This window comes from Chiloscyllium punctatum, chromosome 34, assembly GCF_047496795.1.
Source record: "Chiloscyllium punctatum isolate Juve2018m chromosome 34, sChiPun1.3, whole genome shotgun sequence".
Classification (NCBI taxonomy): domain Eukaryota; kingdom Metazoa; phylum Chordata; class Chondrichthyes; order Orectolobiformes; family Hemiscylliidae; genus Chiloscyllium; species Chiloscyllium punctatum.
In genome coordinates, this window is record NC_092772.1 from 6276887 (window position 1) to 6295578 (window position 18692).

Genomic DNA, 18692 nt, shown 5'->3' on the forward strand with positions numbered 1-18692 from the left:
ATCATTTACTTCCTGCCCCTGTATGAATTCTGTCAGTGACTTATGACCAAGGACATCCAGGTCCTTTTCAACAAAAGCACTCGCCCACCTCTCTACCATTTAATAAATATAAATGTACATGATGATATTTGTTGTTCACACATGAATTATTTTTATACCTTGTGAACAGCTATTGCCCAAACACTGATCCTGCTGCCACCCATCAATCCTTCAGTCCAGAGAAAAACAGTATTCTTCTCGTATCCCCATTACCCAATTTTTAATCTATGTGGTATATATTCCACCCCTACCTACCCATGGACTCTAACATTCCCCACTCACCTGTATTCAAACATGTCAAACGTCTTCTAAAAATACAAATACTCCAATCCCATTGGTTCTCAACTGTCAATGTCACAACGGACAATCTCCACAAACAGGTTTATCAAAGATCATTTCCCTTTCCTGAATCTAGGCCGAATGCACCAAATTATATAATTATTCTCCAAGTGTCAAGTTGTCACATTCCTTATAAAAGGTTCCAATATTTTTTTCTCACTCAGCTGACATCAAGCTATTTAGTTTTCTGTTTTCCCTCTCCATCCTGTTTTAAACAATGAAGTTTACAATAGTTGTTTTCCAGTCTGCGGCATCCTTTCCAGAATCTAACTAGCTTTGAAGAATAATCATTAATTCTTTCACTAGCTCTGTTCTGATCTCAATCACTCTGGGATGGAGCTCATCAGATGCAGCAACTTATGAAACTTCAATTCAAATAGAATTTCAATAACATACTCTTCATTAATTCTGATTTCCTGCAGTTTCCCATTTTTACCAGTCACTCTTTTCCCCAATATTTCTGGAAATTAGTTTCTGTACCTTCCTGTGTGGAAATGGAACCAAAGCATTCCTCTCAGCAGGTAGATGGCTTCAGTCAGCTCGTGAATATATTGGAGGACTGCACTTCAGAGATGGTGGATATATTACCCACTGCTGCCTGCAAAGTTCCAGTATCAATCCAGTTTAATTCATCGTGAGTGCCAGCACAGTCCTGTCCCTGGTATGAGACTACAGGTTATAATGAAGGAGGGGTTACAGCTCAGTGACAACCTCAATTTTGAGACAAGCTGGTATTACACTTTACATCTGAATAGGTGTAGCTTAGACAAATGTTCCTGGAAATCCCAGAGAGTATAGTACAGTGCTCTGCTCCTCCCTGTTTACACAGCTTCCCTTCTTTGTAGTCTCAGCTCCATTTGTTTATCATGGACCCAGCCACAATGTAAATGCAGTATTCAGAGTGGGGTCACCAGACCCTCGGGGTTCGCTGAATGAACCCAGTAGCTGACATCACAATCCTGAGAACACCATCCACAGAACCTCCACTGACTTTCTAGATGACAGCAGCAAGTCAATTCCCCACACCCACAGTGCATCCATTCAGTGTTGAAAATGCCTCGGTCTCCTCAGTTTTTCTTCCTGGCTGAGAAAGCTGTTCCATCTCCACACAGTCGCACAGTAACAATCCCTCTTTCCAGAGAAGCAGTTGACAATGGAACATTACGTTTCTCTCTATCTCAGCGACTATAAGTATTGCTGATGGAGTTGATCACCACACTCAGAGACGAGAGATAGAGGAACATTACTCACGGTAAGCAGGGACATCCCGTAATAAGTTTGATATTCAGGAATATGTGAAAAGGGGAATTGTTAGAATAACTTCTCATTCTGTTTTCCTTCCAGTCCATCATCAGCAATCATTTTGCTTGCTTTTCCTTTCTCTCTCTCTCTCTCTCTTGCTGGACATCATCCACTCAACACAAACCTCCCACTCACCCTTCCAACCATCCCTGATATAATAATATTATTTCTCAGTTGTATTCAGTTATGATAGGTTCACTGAACTCGAAACGCTATTTGTGTTTCTTCTGACAGACTGCCATACCTGCTGAGATTCTCCAACATTCTTTCAAACGGTGGAGAATTTTATTTCAGATCGCCAGCATCCGCATTTCCTTGGTTATTTTCACCTTTAATGTTGTTGTTTCGCGGGATGCCAGCATCACTGACAAGGGCAGCATTTGTTGTCCATCCTAACTGCCCTTGACCACGCAGCCGTTTGTCAAGGCAATACAGCGGCAACCATATTGTTGTGGATCTGAGGTAACACTTAGTTCAGACAGGGCAAACATGTTAGGTTTCTTTACCAAAGGTTATCAATAAACGAAGAAAAGAAATCCTGATGGTTTATCGTTGCCATGAGTGAAATTAGGTTTCATTCCAATTTTTGTCATTGGAATTTAAATTTAGTCATCGACTGTGATAGGATTTCAGACAATGGTTTTAGAATCATAACCCGTGTCTCTGAATTACACAGTCAGTGACATTATTACTCTGTTTAAGATTCCCTGTTGTGAAGTAACTGTAGAGACAAGAACAAGTTTGTGGTCAAAATATTTGTAACTGGAAGAGAGGTCATAAGAGAACTGGGGCCATTAAATCTGTCGTTAATGAAGGGGTAGGTGATGGCGAAGTCAGCAACAGAACTCAGGCAGAGCTGGAAATTGGGGATATTATGAAGGTGGTGTCAGCAGGTTTGATCACAGAGAGAATATGGAGACAGAAAATAGTTCACGGATAAAAAGGGACTCAAGTTTCCGAACAGTCTTGTTCCTTCTCAGATGTTTATGAGTAAGTAGTTTGGAAATGCATGAGAAGGAAGTGGCGTTTGTGACTGAAATTTTATGTATTTGTTAAATATAATCAACCAGAATAGCAATAACATTCAGAATCATTTATAGAATCGACAGAGATAGACTTACCAGGAACACCAATAATAGCGAGGATGGGATAGTACCCTGCTTGAATAATCATCAGTATGGCTTGTGTCCGCAACTCTAACCGTGGCCAATCCTGAGAAAGCCAATAAAGACCCCAGGATAAACTCCTGTCCACTGTTGTAACATTCCAGTCTAATGTTCCCAGATTCTGATCCATTGTTAGAAATTTCCAGTCTAATATTCTCAAATTCAAATCCATTGTTGGAACATTCTAATGTTCTCAGATTCTGATTTCTCTCTATTTCTCTGTCGCTGCTGATCCCAATCTTGTTGAGGTTGACTCTGCGCCGAATACTATGGCATTATAAGTTGAAAGAAGTCCCTAATGATGGAAGAGGGAAAGCCTCCAGTGACCCAGTTAGGTCCAGGAAGACTGATATTAATCACAGAGGATGTTGGATTCCTTGGATGCTGCCTGACCTGCTGCGCTTTTCCAGCAACACGTTTTCAGCTGCTATTAATCACAGTCACAGAACAAACAACTCCAGTTAACCCATTTCACAGCAACTCTGATATATCACAATAATTGGTGTGGGTGGGATTTTGATATCGATGATTATTGGTCTAATGGCATATCTCCAGTTGTAAACATAGAAGTGGGGGAGCGAGATAAATCTTTCTCTTCACAAGCTCAATGATTCTGCTGTGTTTTGGCAGTGTTGGAATTGCTGGGCTCCCGAGGCCGTTTGTGTCTAATCACCAGGCCTGCTGCATCTTTTCATTTTATTTATTTATGTTTAACTTTGACTTTTGTCTGTCCAGCATTTAATGCTGAGGTGGGTTTAGGCATTTTTGAGAGACACCTACAGGGCCATAGACGATGTAGATACAGTCCATTCCTTGTTTTCTTGCAGCCGCTGCCTGGTCCTGTGGAGTGATGGTCAAACTCTCACAGAACCAGGATTCTTAGTTTTAACTTTCGGTAGTTATTGCTGGGGTCTCAGCAGAGTTGGAAGGCAGTAAATCTCTCCCGGGTGCTACACACTCTCTCTGTGATTTCTCTCAGAACTGTCTATTGATGGTCTTTACTCCTGGATTGGGGAACTGCATGTGAGACAATCTGTTTCCTGCATTTGTTTTTTTGAAAAAAGTGTGCTTATTGGACGATACCATATTGGAGCAGTTACTGTATAGCTATGAAGTAAACTATTATTCTGCTAAGTTTTCCAACAGAATTAAGTTATTGCAAGTTCCGCTTCCTTTTGTTGTCTTTTTTCGACAGTATTCGAATAAATAGTGTTTTGCTTAATGTCGAATATTTTTGCCAAGTCAATTCTATCTGAAACACATCACCTCACATTTACCAGTGGAATGGGCCGACCTGGAGGAGTGATAATCATGTAAGGAATTATATCGAACTGAATCCACCTCTCAGATCCAGCCCAGATACGTATTAGCCCTGATGTGACCCACTCAGCATGAAGCACTGCGTAGACCGCGCTGGTGTACTGCTCAGCAATCCGTCCAGGGTCTAACACTGTTTAGAACTCACCAGCTCACGACTTATCTGTCCAACAGGCACTGATCTATAAACTTGTACTAGATAATCTTTTCAGCACAGGGTGCTGTGCAGAACACACAAAGGCATTGTTCTATACTCACGGACTGGATATCTGTGCAGCATGGGGAGCTGTGCAGTGAATAGCAGTGAATCTATCTCATAATGTGGAGCAGTTATCTTCCAAGCATACACAGCTATGTACACCAATCACTGCATTGCTGCGTAACACTGTGTTAGATCACTGCCCAGCGCGGGGGAACTTGCAGCTCATGCTGCAAATGAGAGGATGTGCAGCTTCCTCCATTTACAGCTCCATGTCTACATTGTGGCATGACACAGGGGTGCTGTGGATGTGAAACTCACTGCCAGAGAGAGATGGCGGGGGCATCAGTTTAAATACCAACAAACCGGAGGAGCTTGGTTAAAAGAGAGGGGGAGATTGAGAGAGAATTTCACAGAAGGATCTGATGGTAGGTTTAAAAATTGTGGAATGAGAACATTTCGATAGTATCTTGCAATATAGGTCACTGTTTCCAGCAATGATGGGTGAGCAGGATATTGGTGTAAGTTAAGATGATGGAGAGTTTTGGATAAGCATTTGCCCTGCAGTGTTGTAACTGGGAGTAGGATCAGAAGAGTCTTTGACTCATTGGGCTGAATCGAACAATAATTTGTCTCAGTGCCATTTTCATTGAATGTGACAGAAGGAATATCTGCACGAGGCAGAGCTAGTTTCCTGGTGCTATATTATCGAACTCACCTCATTACCTACCCACCCCACCCCATGATGTCCCTCTCATTCAATACCAGCCCGATTTTCCCACCCATCATGGCTGTAGTTACACACCATCGCCCGGGTACCCCTGGATATTCAGTGATCCGTGCCACTGCTGCCATCGTTAAAAGGCCAATGGGCACACGGTTGAGCATTCTCAGTTTGGAGCTGCCCTGCACAGTTTACCCCGAGCATGGCAGATTGGGAAATTACACCACAGCTTGTCAACAGGGGCACGGAATTCCTGGTGAATTGTCTAGTATAGAGCGGGACCATTCTCTTCCCAGAGGGAGCCGCACCACCAGACTCATCAAACATGATCTGAGCACACCGCTCAGCTCAGTGCAGTTTCTGCAGTCCAAAGAAAAGTCCAGCAATACAGTAAAAGCATCAATAACCTTCCCCGCTCTGTCAGGATAAGGGTCACCGTATTCTCTCTACTCTCTCACACTTACTGTATATCTGTTAGCGCCTTACCCAGAATAAGCCTCCAACACTCTCACCACTGCAATGCAGCACCTTCTCTCTCCCTCTCTCTCACCTACGCAATACCCCCACATGGTTATAAAATGTTCTTATGAGTGCTGTTTCTAGAATTCTCTGGATGATGTCATTTGTACAATGTTCCAGATAATTTTCAAAATAATTCAACTTGAGCAAAAGTTTCATCCTCCAGTATGTAACGCATCAGAGGAAGGAGCAGAGTTTTACTTTTTTCAAAATCACTCAGGATTAAAGTGCCTCATGAGGCCATTATGCCTCTCAAATATGCTCCATAATTCAGACAAAGGGAACACCTAAACACTTGAAGACTCACTCTCTTCTTGAAGACAGGCACCACATTGGAGTTTCGCCAGTTTCACTGGAACACGCCTGTAATATCGAGTTATGGAATATTTCACACAGTGCCACCAGTCACTCTGTAACCACTTCTTTTAAAGCAAACTATGAATTGCTGATGAGTTGTTTACCCTTGGACTTTTCTGTTTGAGAAAGGCCTTGTTTGTTTCCTTAGAGACTATGCAAAACTTTCATCTGACTACAATTTTTATTTATAATGTTGAACCTATTTGTGCCTACCCTGTGAGGAACGATGTAAAATAATGTTTTAAATTCTCTGCCTGTTCCCTGAAACCACTTCCCCAGTCACATCCACCCGATGTCCCACATATTCTCTCCTGCCTTTCTTCCAAGGGTCACAGATAGATCATGTACTTTTTTTATTTGATATGGAAAAACTCTTGTGGTTAGTTTCTTTTCATGTATCTTGCCAGTTTTGGAATATTTTTCTTTGTATTTTGTTTTATACAATCTGCTTCTGGTTCCAGAAGTAAACTTCCCAAATGTGGCCACGCCAGAGAGCCCCACTCTGAATTCTTCAGTTTGTGATTGATTAGCAAACTTCACAGTCTTTGTGCATCATGGGTGGTTCATCTTCACATCTTCATAACATCTTCTTTTTGACCAGAGTCAATCATTACTGAGCGTTATTAAGCAGTATCCGCTTAAATGATTCCCGCCCACACACACACATCTGCTGACCTTTACCTATATCTGTTTTCACACTCCGTATTTGACCAGATATATGACATAAATCTGCATTTGAAATACCTGGCTCTTTTCAATCATTGAGGGGGAACCTACGTACGTGGCTGAACATATGATCCGCTGAGGGTGTCTCCATTTTCCCAGTTTCCCTGCCTCTGTCATTTCTGTAATATGATGCCGCATTCCTTTGGGAAGCTTCATACATGTCATCCTTTTCATTCAAACAAGAAATCCCTTCACTCTGATGGACTGAGCTTTCAGCTGTGACTGTCCCGTCTCCCTCATTTCTGCCCTCACTCCGTCCCCTCCTCACCAGAACAATGATAGATCTCCCTTGTCCTCACTTCCTACTGCACTAGAATCTACATTCACTGAATCATCCTCCGCCGCTTCCACCACCTCCAGCAGGACAGCACCAGCAAACACGTCTTCCCCTCTCGTCCACTGTCAGTATTCCACAGGGACCACTCCTTCTGTGGCACCCTCCATCATCCCGAACACTTCCCCACACCCCCATGGCACCTTCCCATGTAAATGCAGGAGCTGCAACATTTGCCCATTCACCTCTTCCCTCCTCACTGTCCCAGGCCCTAAACACACCTTCCAGTTAAAGCACCTTTTCACGTGTACACTTTCAATCCAGTTTCCTGTTATTGCTGTTCACAATGCAGTCTCCTTTACACGTGAGCCAAAGAGAAACTGTTTTGAGGAACATCTCATCTCTGTCTGTATAAATGACCCTGGCCTTCTGATTGCTCCCCATTTCAATAACCTACATTGCTCTCATGATTATGAGAATGCTTTGAGGAGTTAATGATGGGTTGGACCAGAGAGTGTTACCTATCTGAACTTCCAGTAGGCCTCTGAATTGGTACTGCACAGGAGGCTGCAGAGTAAGATAAGGACCCATGGAGTCAGAGGCCAGATACTATGATTGATAAAAGGTTGGTTCTCTGGCAGGATGCAGAGTGAGAATAAAATTGTCCCTCTCAGGATGGCAGCCGGTGCCTACCAGTGTTCCACAAGAGCCAATGTTGGGACCACAATATTTCACTCTTATAGGTTAATGATCTGAGTGGCGGGGCAGAAGGCATTCTGGCTACGTTTGCAGATGATGCAAAGATAGGTGGAGGGGCATATAGTATTGAGGAGACAGGGAGCCTGCAGAAAGACTTCGACAGTTTAGGAGAGTGGGAAAAGGAGTAGCAGATGGAATACAATGTGGGCAGTGTGAGGTCATGCACTTTGATATGAAGAATACAGGCATGGACTATTTACGAAATGGGAAAAAAAATCAGAAATCTGAGTAACAAAGGGACTTGGATTCCAAGCCCAGGATTCGCCTTAGATAAACTTGCAGGTTGAGTCAGTAGTTAAGAAGGAAGATGCAATGTTGTCATTCATCTCGAGAGGAGTAGGATATACTGGTGGGGATTCTGAGGCTTTCTAAGGCTCTGGTCAAACCACATTTCCAGTATTTTGTGCCTCATACCTCAGGAAGGATGTATTAGCCTTGGTGTGTGTCAAGAGAAGGTTCACCAGAAATGAAAAACTTAACACATGAGGAACATTGGAGAACTCTGGGTTTATACTCGATGGAGATTAGAAGGATGAGGGGGGATCCAATTGAAACTTACAGAATACTGAATGACCTGGATACAGACAAAACTGGGAGGACGTTTGCACTGGCAGGAGGGCGCAGGCTTAGAGCAAAGGGAAAATCCATTAGAATGAAGATAAGATGAAACGTCCTTTAGCCAGAGAGTGGTGAAATTATGGAATTCCTTACCACAGAAGGCTGTGGAAACCAGATCATTTGGCACCAACGATATAGCCAGGAAAGGGACTGAGGATCTGAAAAGTGACCTCAGAGAGTTAGTTTGGAAGCTGAAGAGTAGGACGAGTAGAGTAGTGATCTCAGGTTTGCTACCAGTGCCACGAGCTAGTGGGATGAGGATGAGTCAGCGAATGCAGCTTTACACGTGACTGCGAGGTTGGTGCAGGAGGGAGTGCTTCAGATACCTAGACCATCGAGATACATTCTGGGTAAGGTGGGACCTGTAAGTGAAGGACGGGTTGCACCTGAACTGGAGGGGCACAAAATGGCCTGTTTGGGAGGTTTGCTTGTGTGATTCTGGCCGGTTTAATCTAGTTTGGCAGGGGGTTAGTAATAAGACCACATGTCTGAGAGGGGGTTAGTTGCAGACGGGACAGTGACTGGGTATATTGAACCTATCAGGAAGGTTTCTCATGCGATGAAACAAAGGGATCAGTTAAAGTGCGTCTGCTTTAATGCAAGGAATGTCCGAAATAAGAGTCTGAAATTAGAGCATGGATCAGTACTTGGGGCTACGATGTCGTGGCCATAACGGAGACGTAGGTTTCACAGGGACTGGGATGGTTGCTTGATGTTCCAGGGTTTAGAACGTTTAAAAATCTTTAGGGGTGGCACGGTCGGCGCAGTGGTTAGTACTGCTGCCTCACAGCGCCAGAAAACCGGGTTCAATTCCCACCTCAGGGAACTGTCTGTGTGGAGTTTGCCATTTTCCCCGTGGGTTTCCTCTGGGTGCTCCTGTTTCGTCCCATAACCCAAAAATATGCAGATTGGGTGAATATGTCGTGTTAGATGAAGGGGTAAATGCAGGGGAATGGTTCTGAGTGGGTTGCTCTATGGAGGGTTGGTGTGGACTTGTTGGGCTGAAGGCCTGTTTCCACACTATAAGTAATCTCATCTAAAAAAGAACAGGGTGGGTGGAAAATGAGGAGACGGTATAGCATTGCTTATCAGAGAGTGCGTCACAGCTACAGAAATGAAGGTTGTTGGGGAAGATTTGTCTACTCAGTCAGTATGGGTTGACGTTAGGAACAGCAAGGGAACAGTCACCGCATTTGTGGGTTTCCTATAGACCACGTGATAGCAGTGGAGAGATTGAAGATCTCATAGGTGGGCAGATTCTGGAAAAATGCAATAGTAGCAGGATTATTGTTATGGGTGATTTCAACTTTTCCAACATCAACTGGACCGTCCTAAGGTGCAGATGGTGTGGATGAAGCCGTTTTTGTCAGGTGTGTTCAAGAGGGTTTCCTTGCTCAGTACGTAGACAACCGACAAGGGGAGAGGCTATTTTGGATTTGGTGCTCGGCAACGAGCCAGGACAGGTGTCAGAACTGACGGTGGAAGAGCACTTTGGTGAAAGTGATCACAAATGCCTCACATGTGGCATCGTCTGGGAGAGTGAATGGAGGAGTTTCCGAGGGAAGATATTTAATTAGGGCAAAGGAAATTATGATGCTGTCAGACAGGAGTTGGGAAGTACAGACTGGGAGCAATTGTTCCACAGAAAGGGCACAGCAGATATGTGGAGACTGTTTAAGGAGCAGTTGTTGCGAGTGATACATAAATGTGTTCCTCTGAGACAGGTAAGAAGGGGTAAGATTAAGGAACCTTGGATGACGAGAACAGAGGAACGTCTCATCAAAAGGAAGCAGGCAGCTTACGTAAGATGGGGGAAGCAAGGAGCTAGCATAGCTTTAGAGGATTACAGGCTTGCTAGAAAGGAGCTCATAAATGGACTAAGGCGAGCCATGGTGGGGCACGAAAAAGGCTTGGCAAGAAGGATTAGGGAGAATCTAAAGGCATTTTTCTCATACATGAGGAATAAGAGAATAATCAGCGAGTAGGTAGGGCCGATCAGGGATAGCGTAGGGAACGTATGCGTGAAGTCTGAGCAGATCGGGGAAGCCCAAAATGAGTTTTTTGCTTCGATTTTCACCAAGCAAAGGGAACTTGTTGTAAATGAAAACTTAGAGGAGCTGGGCCAGATCAGTCTTGACCAGGTCAAGATTGATGAAGTTGATGTGCTAGCAATTTTGGAAAACTTTAAGATGGATTCGTCCCCAGGACCAGATTTATCCTAGACTGCTCCAGGAAGTTAGAAAGGCGGTTGCTAAGCTGCTGGTGAGGATATTTGCCTCCTCATTCCCCACAGGAGTCGTACCGGAGGATTGGAAGGAGGCGAATGTTGTTCCTTATTTCAAGAAGGGTAATAGGGAAATCCCTGGCCATTAGAGACCTGTCAGTCTTACGTCTGTGGTCAGCACCGTTTGGAAAAAATACTGAGGGATTTGATTGATGACTATTTGGCAAAGCATTGTGTGATTAAATCTGTCAGCATGGTTTTGTGAGGGACCGGTCATTCCTCACAAATTTTATTGATTTCTTTGAGGAGGTGTCAAGATAGGTCGACGACGGTCGAGCAGTGGACGTGATGCATGTGAACTTTAGCAAGGCATTTGATAGGGTTCCCCATGGAAGGCTCATTCATAAAGTCAGGAAGTATGGGATACAGGGAGATTTGGCTATCTGGATTCAGAATTGACTGGCTGGCAGAGGCAGACAGTGGTTGTAGATGGAAAGTATTCTGCTTGGAGGACAGTGTTGAGAGGAATCCCACAGGGCTATGTCCTTGGGCCTCTGCTCTTTGTAGTTTTTATAAATGACTCGGATGATGTGGTTGTGGGGTGGATTAGTAAATTTGCTTATGACACAAAGGTTGGAGGTGTCGTCGATAGTATAGAGGGCGACTGTAGGTTGCAGCGCGACATAGACAGGATGCAGAGCTGGGCTGAGAAATGGCAGAGGAGTTCAACCTGGGTAAATTAGAAGTGATGCATTTTGGAAGGTCAAATTCGAATTCTGAATATAGCATTAAATATAGGATTCTTGGCAGTGTGGAGGAACAGAGGGATCTGTGTGCGCAAGTGCATAGATCCCTCAAATTTGCCACCCAAGTGGATAGGGTGTCAAGAAAGCATATGGTGTTTTGGCTTTCATTAACAGAGAGATAGAGTTTAAGAGCAGTGAGGTTTTGCTGCAGTTCTACATGTCCCTGGTGAGACCACACTTGGAATATTATGTCCACTTGTGGACCCCATACTATAGGAAAGATACGGAGGCTTTGGAGAGGGTGCAAAGAAGGTTTACCAGGATGCTGCCTGGACTGAGGGCTTGCTTTATGAAGAAAGGTTGAACAAGCTTGGACCTTTCTCTCTGGAGACAAGGAGGAGAGAGGAGATCTGATCGAGGTGTACAAAATAATGAGAGGGATAGATAGAGTCAATACCCAGAGACTTTTCCCCAGGGTAGGATTGACTAGTCTGAGAAGTCATAGTCTGAAGATATTAGGAGGAAGGTAAAAGGGAGACGTCAGAGATAGATTCTTTACACAGAGAGTTGTGAATGTATGGAATGCATATCCAGCTCTGATGGTGAAAGCAGAGTCATTAGGGACATTTATGCGACTGATGAACCTGCACCTGGATAGCAGTCAGTTGAGGGGTGCGTAGGTTAAATTACTACATTTTACATTAGGATTCAATCTCGGGACAATATCGTAGCCCAAAGGACCTGTTCTATGCTGTACTGTTCCATGTTCTATGTTCTATTTAGTATACTTAAAACAGACTCAGATAAGTTCTTGCTTGCCAAGGGGATCAAAAATAACTGACAGGAAGAGGGAAATGGGGTTGAAAATCTATCATTCGTGATCGAATGGCGGAGCAGACTTGATGGTCCGAATGGCTTCATTTCTGCTCGTATAGAGTTGTGGTCTTATAATATTTAGGTCCTGGATGGCACAGTGTCTCAGTGGTTTGCACTGCTGCCTCATAGCATCAAGGAACTGAGTTCGATTTGCTCTGGGTGTTCTAGTTTCCTGCCACAGTTCAAAGTTGTGTAGGTTAGGTGAACTGGCCATGCTAAATTACCGATTGTGTTCAGGATGTTGATATTAGATGCAATAGTCAAGGGTCCGTACACTCTCCCTCCTGGGCTCCCTAAGTTCGTGTCTTGTTTATGTTCCATTCAACAGAGAAAATCAATTTCTAATATTTACACATTTATATACACCCATTATATATGTGTGTCTCTTTCACCATAATTTAAAGCCCATTTGTCTTTCACAATGGGCCTCCAAACACTCTTTCCCACCTCTGCCAAGATACTAAAGTGCTCACTTTCCAATCCTTTACACGTCTAAAGAAGATTTGCACTGGACTTGAAACATTAACATTGTTTCTCTGTCTCTGCAGATGTTGCCAGACACACTGACTTCCTTCAAAAATGAAAAGTTACAGAATACATTTTCAATATAGCAAAGATCATTGGGTACAGGAAATCTGAAACAAAAACAAAAATTGTTGGACATACTGGATGCTTTGAGGAACAGTCACAGAACCCGAAAGATTAGCTCTGCTTTCACTCCACAGATGCTGTCAGACTTGTCAGTGTCTTCGGCAATTTCTGGTTTTGAACAAGTTTCAAACATGTGTATCAAAGCTGCTCACACGCCCTGTCAAACATGGAGAGTCATACACCGGGAAGTGAATGATAATGCAAGGTATACAAATTCATTTGCTCTGAAACCACATCAGGCTGTCATCACCAACACTACAGAGCTCTTAATCATGGTCATGGAGAGAAACAGGGAAACACAGTCGCTTTAAACAGAAGATGGCATAACCGGGGGGGAAGAGATTCAGGTGAAAACCTTAAATGCTTTTGAGGAATGCGACAAATTGGAGGTATGGCGTCATGAAGATACCCTAACAGGACGAGAATTTTTAAAAAAGAAAATTATCCCACATCAGAAAGCGGGATAGGGCACTGTGTACAGGGGAGAAGGGTGACCAGGACCCCGTGCGAAAGAGGACAGGCAGCAGAATTGTATTGCAGATATTGCAGCTCAAACTGGGCATTCATGTGATGTTGTAAATCACAGCAGCTGTAGTAGCAGCAGCAGCAGTAGAATTATATTCAACCACAATATAATCTCTCAGTATACCATTACCATGAAGCCGATCTCCGTTTCAGTGATGAGTGTGGGTGAACATGCCACGGTCAGAACCGTCTGTACCTAAACCTGATGACAACCCATTCAAGCTACCGCAATTACTGCTTACATTAATAAACATCAGAACGAACATCTGATAGAGAGGGCGCCATGATCCCAAGACTGTGACCACTTCTTTTAAAACCAGCTGTGAATTACTGCTGGCCTGTCTACTCTTACTCTCACCTGTTAGAAAAATCCTTGTTCCTTTTGTTAGAGACGGTTCAAGAACTTCCCTCCTATTACCATTTTGTTTACATCATTGAAAAACTTACTGTACCTTCGCCTGTGAGGAATGATTCAAAACATGGGTGTAAATTATCTGTCTGCTCCTTGTAGCCAATGCTTCAGTCACATCCTCCAATTATCCTCAGTATCCTTTCCTAATTAATTACACCTAAGATAACACTCATCTTGAACTTTTTTTATATGCTCAGAAAAGATCGTGCTGCTTGTTTTTGTATTTCTTGCCAATTTACTACATCATATCTTTTCTTCCCATTTCCTCGCTTTCGAGATTCATACAGTCATATTGCGCACAAACAGACCCTTTGGTCCAACTTGTCCATGCTGACCAGGTTTTCCAAACTAAACTAGTCTCATCTGATTGCATTTTGTCCATATGCCTCTAAACTTTTCCCATTCATATATTTATCCTATTGAGTTTTAAATGTTGTTGCTGAACTTGCATCTCCCACTCTTCCTCTGACAGCTCATTCCATACACATACATCACCCTCTGTGTGAAAACATTGACCCTTCGTCCATTTCAAATCTTCCCTCTTTCATCTTGAACCTATGCCTTCCATGGTTGAACTCCCCCGTCCCCGGGAAAAGACCTTGGCTATTCACTCTATTCATACCTCTCATGATTTTATAAATTTCTACAATGTCACCCCTCAACCTCCTACACGCTATCTGACACTAACTTTGTGAACAAGCATTTACAGATAAAGCACTGCAAATTTGAAACAGTATTCAAATGACAGGTAAATAACATTCAGCCCAAACTTCACACTGTGATTTGTTTTTTCTCCATGTTATAATACTAAGGCAGCAGGACATTCTTACGAGTACCAATAAGAGGTCAAACACCTGAATTGCTTTGTCCAAATGGGGTGATGATCCCTACAGTGAAAGCGCATCTCTGGCCTGAACCATATAAGAAGGGGAATTCTTCTACCACACGGTCAGCGTCTACCTTTAGCAGAGTGAGATGAAGGCTGAGTATAACTTTTGAAATTTGGACTGCAGTGTGAGTTCAGTGCAAAGGGGGATAGGTGTTTTCAATAAGGTTTACTCAAAGAAGGAAACTTTCCAGAGTGAGATGTGTGGGAGGTGGAAAACAGCGTGAATGGAGAGGCCGAGCCACATTGAGACCAAAGGCAAAGTGGCAGCACTAAACGCAGCTTGATGCTACTGCAGAGTAGGTAGACTTGATTAGAGTTTCAGGTGAAGTGGGGAGGGACCATAATGTAAGAGAATGTACTCTGTAATTTGAGAGGGAGAACCTGGAATCACGAAGAGGACATGAGCAGGGAAGAGGATGGAGCAGCAATGGCAGTAGTTTCTGTGTGAAATTCAGGAAGCACAGCTGAAATTCATGCTTAGCATCTGCTTCTGGTCCCTGCAATAAACATCCTAAATCTGGCCCTCCACTAATGCTCATCAGTTGTACCCTTAAGAGCCTTTGTCAACCATGGGTGGTTCATCTTCTTATCGAGTTCTTCTTTTTGAACAGAAACAAAAATTACTGAGCGGTTTGGGATAACTGTTTGAATTTCTGCTCACGTATACTCACTGTCTTCCTCTGGGGATATTTTCACATCCCGCTTCAGACCAGACGTGAGGCAGAAATTCTCAAATTAGATGCCTGGTTCTTTTCATTCATTCAGGGGGATCTTCTGCCTGTGGCTGAACACAAGATCAGCGGAGGCTGCCTCTATTCTCCAAGTTTCTGCATCTCTGTTGTTTCTGTTTGATGATGCCACATTCCTGTGAGCTGCGTCTAATGTGACCTCCTTTTCCATCAAACCAGAAATCCCCGAACTCTGGTGGACAGGGCCTTCAGCTATGACTGTCCCATCTCCCAAGGTGTTGCCCTCAATCCGTCCCCTCCAATCCCAGAACAATGATAGATTCCTCCTTGTCCACACTTCCTCCTGCACGAGAATCCACATTCACATATTCATCTTACGCCATTTCCACCGTCTCCAGCCGGACAGCATCATCAAACATATCTTCCCCTCCCGTCCTCGGTCAGTATTTCACAGCGACCGTTCCCTCTGTGTCACCGTCCATCACCCCGAACGTTTCCCCGCTCCCCCATCGCACCATCCCATGCAATTACAGAAGCTGCAACACTTGTCCATTCATCTCTTCCCTCCTCAATGTCCAAGGCCCAAAACATAGCTTCCAGGTGAAGCAGCATTTCACTTGTAACCTTTCGATCTGATCTCCCGTCATTGCTGCTCATAATGCAGTCTCTTTATATTGGCGAGACCAAACAGAGACTGCTTTGAGGAACACACCCACTCTGTCGGTAGAAATAATCCTGACCTTCTCATTGCTTCCCATTTCAATAACCTACCTTGCTCTCATGCTAACATTTCAGCCCTGGGCTGCTGCAATGATCCAAGGCAGCACAACCCAAGCTCGAGTAACAACTCACTTTACACTTTCGTACCTTAAAGCCTTTAGGAGTTAATGTACAATTTCACAATTTCACAGTCTGACCCCATTATAACTGTTCTCCAATATCCGTTCAATCTCCCTCCTGGCCTCCCTGTGACCTTGTGTGGTTGTATCTTCTTTATCGTTCACTCAATAGAAAGAACCTCTTTTCCCCATTCACATCTTAATTTAAAGCTATTTCACATGATCTTCTCGTTCACCACTACTAAAAGCATGTTTATCTTTTGCCACGCCCTCTTTTACCCGTCAACCCACTCCCCACATCTGTCAAGGGATTATAAAGCTCATTTTCCAATCCTTTTCAGTTCTGAAGAAGTGTCATACTGGACTTGAAATGCTAACTCTGTTTCTCTGTCTCTGCAGATGATGCCAGACCTGTTGAGTTTCTCTAGAAACGACTAAGCTCAGAACAAGTTTTCAGTAAATCAAATTACTATGGATACTGGAAATGAAAATGCAAAAATTGGTGGAGAAAATGGGAGCTTTGTAGAAGGGTCACTGGTCCTGAAAGATTAACTCTGCTTTCACTCCACAAGATGCTGCCAGACCTACTGAGTTTCGTCAGCAATTTCTGGTTTTGAACAAGTTTCATAGACGTGTGTTAAAGCTGCTCAAACGCTTGGCCTAACACGGAATGCACTGGGATGTGACCGATAATGCAAGGTGCACAAATTCATTGATCTGAAACTGCATAAGGCTGGCATATCTGACACTGCAGAGCTCTTAATCTTGGTCAGGGAGAGAAACAGAGGGGAACACATTCACATCAAACACAGAAGATGGCATTGGGGTATGGAAAAATTCAGATGCATATGTTAAGGGGTTTGAGTAAAGTTACAAATTGGAGACGTGACACCAGGGAGAGACCCTCAGCACAATGAGAATAGGAAAATGGAAGTGTTACCACATCAGAAACCAGGCTAAGACACTAGTACAAGACTAATGGATGAATGGGTCTTGGTGTGAACTGGGGGACAGTCAGTAGAATTGAATTGAACATATTGGAGCTCAAACTGGGCATTCATGTGATGTGGTAGAATCACAGCAGCAGCAGAATTGTATTCAACTATAATCTGTAACATTTTCCCCAGGAAAATCCCTCAGCCTACCATTACCATCAAGCTGATCTATGGTTCAGTGACGAGTGTGGGTGAACATGATAGGGTCGGAACCATGTGTAACAAAACCTGATGACAACCCATTAAAGCTACTGCACTTTACTGGTTATATTCGAAACAGCAGGACTAACATCCGATACAGAGGGCAAAATGATCCCAAGACGAATAGATCATATCGAAGTTCTGCAGTGCTGCCACATCCAGACATAAATGTCGATGGACTATTAAACAACTCACTGGAGGAGAGGACTCCATAAATATCGCCATCCTATATCACAGGACAGCCCTGTACATCAGTGTAAAAGACATGGTTGTATTATCTGCACCGTCCTCAGCCAGAATGTTGAGTTGATGATCCACCTCACCCTCGCCATGCTGCCCGCAGAATAACAGATTTCAGTCTTTCAGCAATCTGATTTGCTGTATGTGACATGGAGAAACAGCTGAACACAGTAGATACGACAAAGGCATTTGGCCCTGACGCCATTCCTGCAATAGGACTGAAGCCTTGTGCTGTACAACAAGCCGTGTCCCTGGGGAAGCTGTTTCATTCCAGCTCCAACTCTGACATCTCCCTGGCAATGTGAAAATTTACTCAGCTATGTCCAATCCCATAACAAGGGAATTACTACTGTCTTACCATTTACCACGCCCTTGGTCCCGTCGCGATAGTCACGTTGGTGGGAGTTCTTTTTGACAGAGCTGTCAAGCAACACAGAAATAACCAGCTCAGTGTGGTTTCAGATAGGTCCCCATGTGGAGATGGTGCTGCTGTGGAAAAATCACTGGATTACGAATCGAGACCAGGCTAATGCTCTTGCAGCTGGTGGACGTTATAATTAATAAAATATCGAGATGTAAATCCTGGAGTCATTAACAGTGACCTTGAAGCCAATGTTGATTGTAAACACCAATTTCCTTCCCCAGTGTACTTTCAGGAAGTGAATCTCCCGTGCTTTCCTGGTATGGCCTAAACGTGACTCCAGACACACAGACATGTGATAAACTCTTCAATGGTCTCTGAAACAGCCAAGCAAGACACTCTATTGTCTCAAACTGTTCTGGGGTCTTAAAGGATAAAACAGAACACCCGACTCCACCCTCACTATTGGAACGGCAAATACTACCGTATTGACCCTGCAGAGATCTGCTTCCTAACATCTGAGAGCAGGTGGCAACATTGACAGAGCTTTCCCACAGACTGCACAGAAACATAGGGAAATGAGGAGGTCATTCAACACACTGAGTATCCTCCATTCTATTTCATGGTGAAAATCTCTTCAATTCAGTTTGCCCCACACAGTGTTCATATCCCCGAGTACGTTTAAACATCATAACATGTAAAATG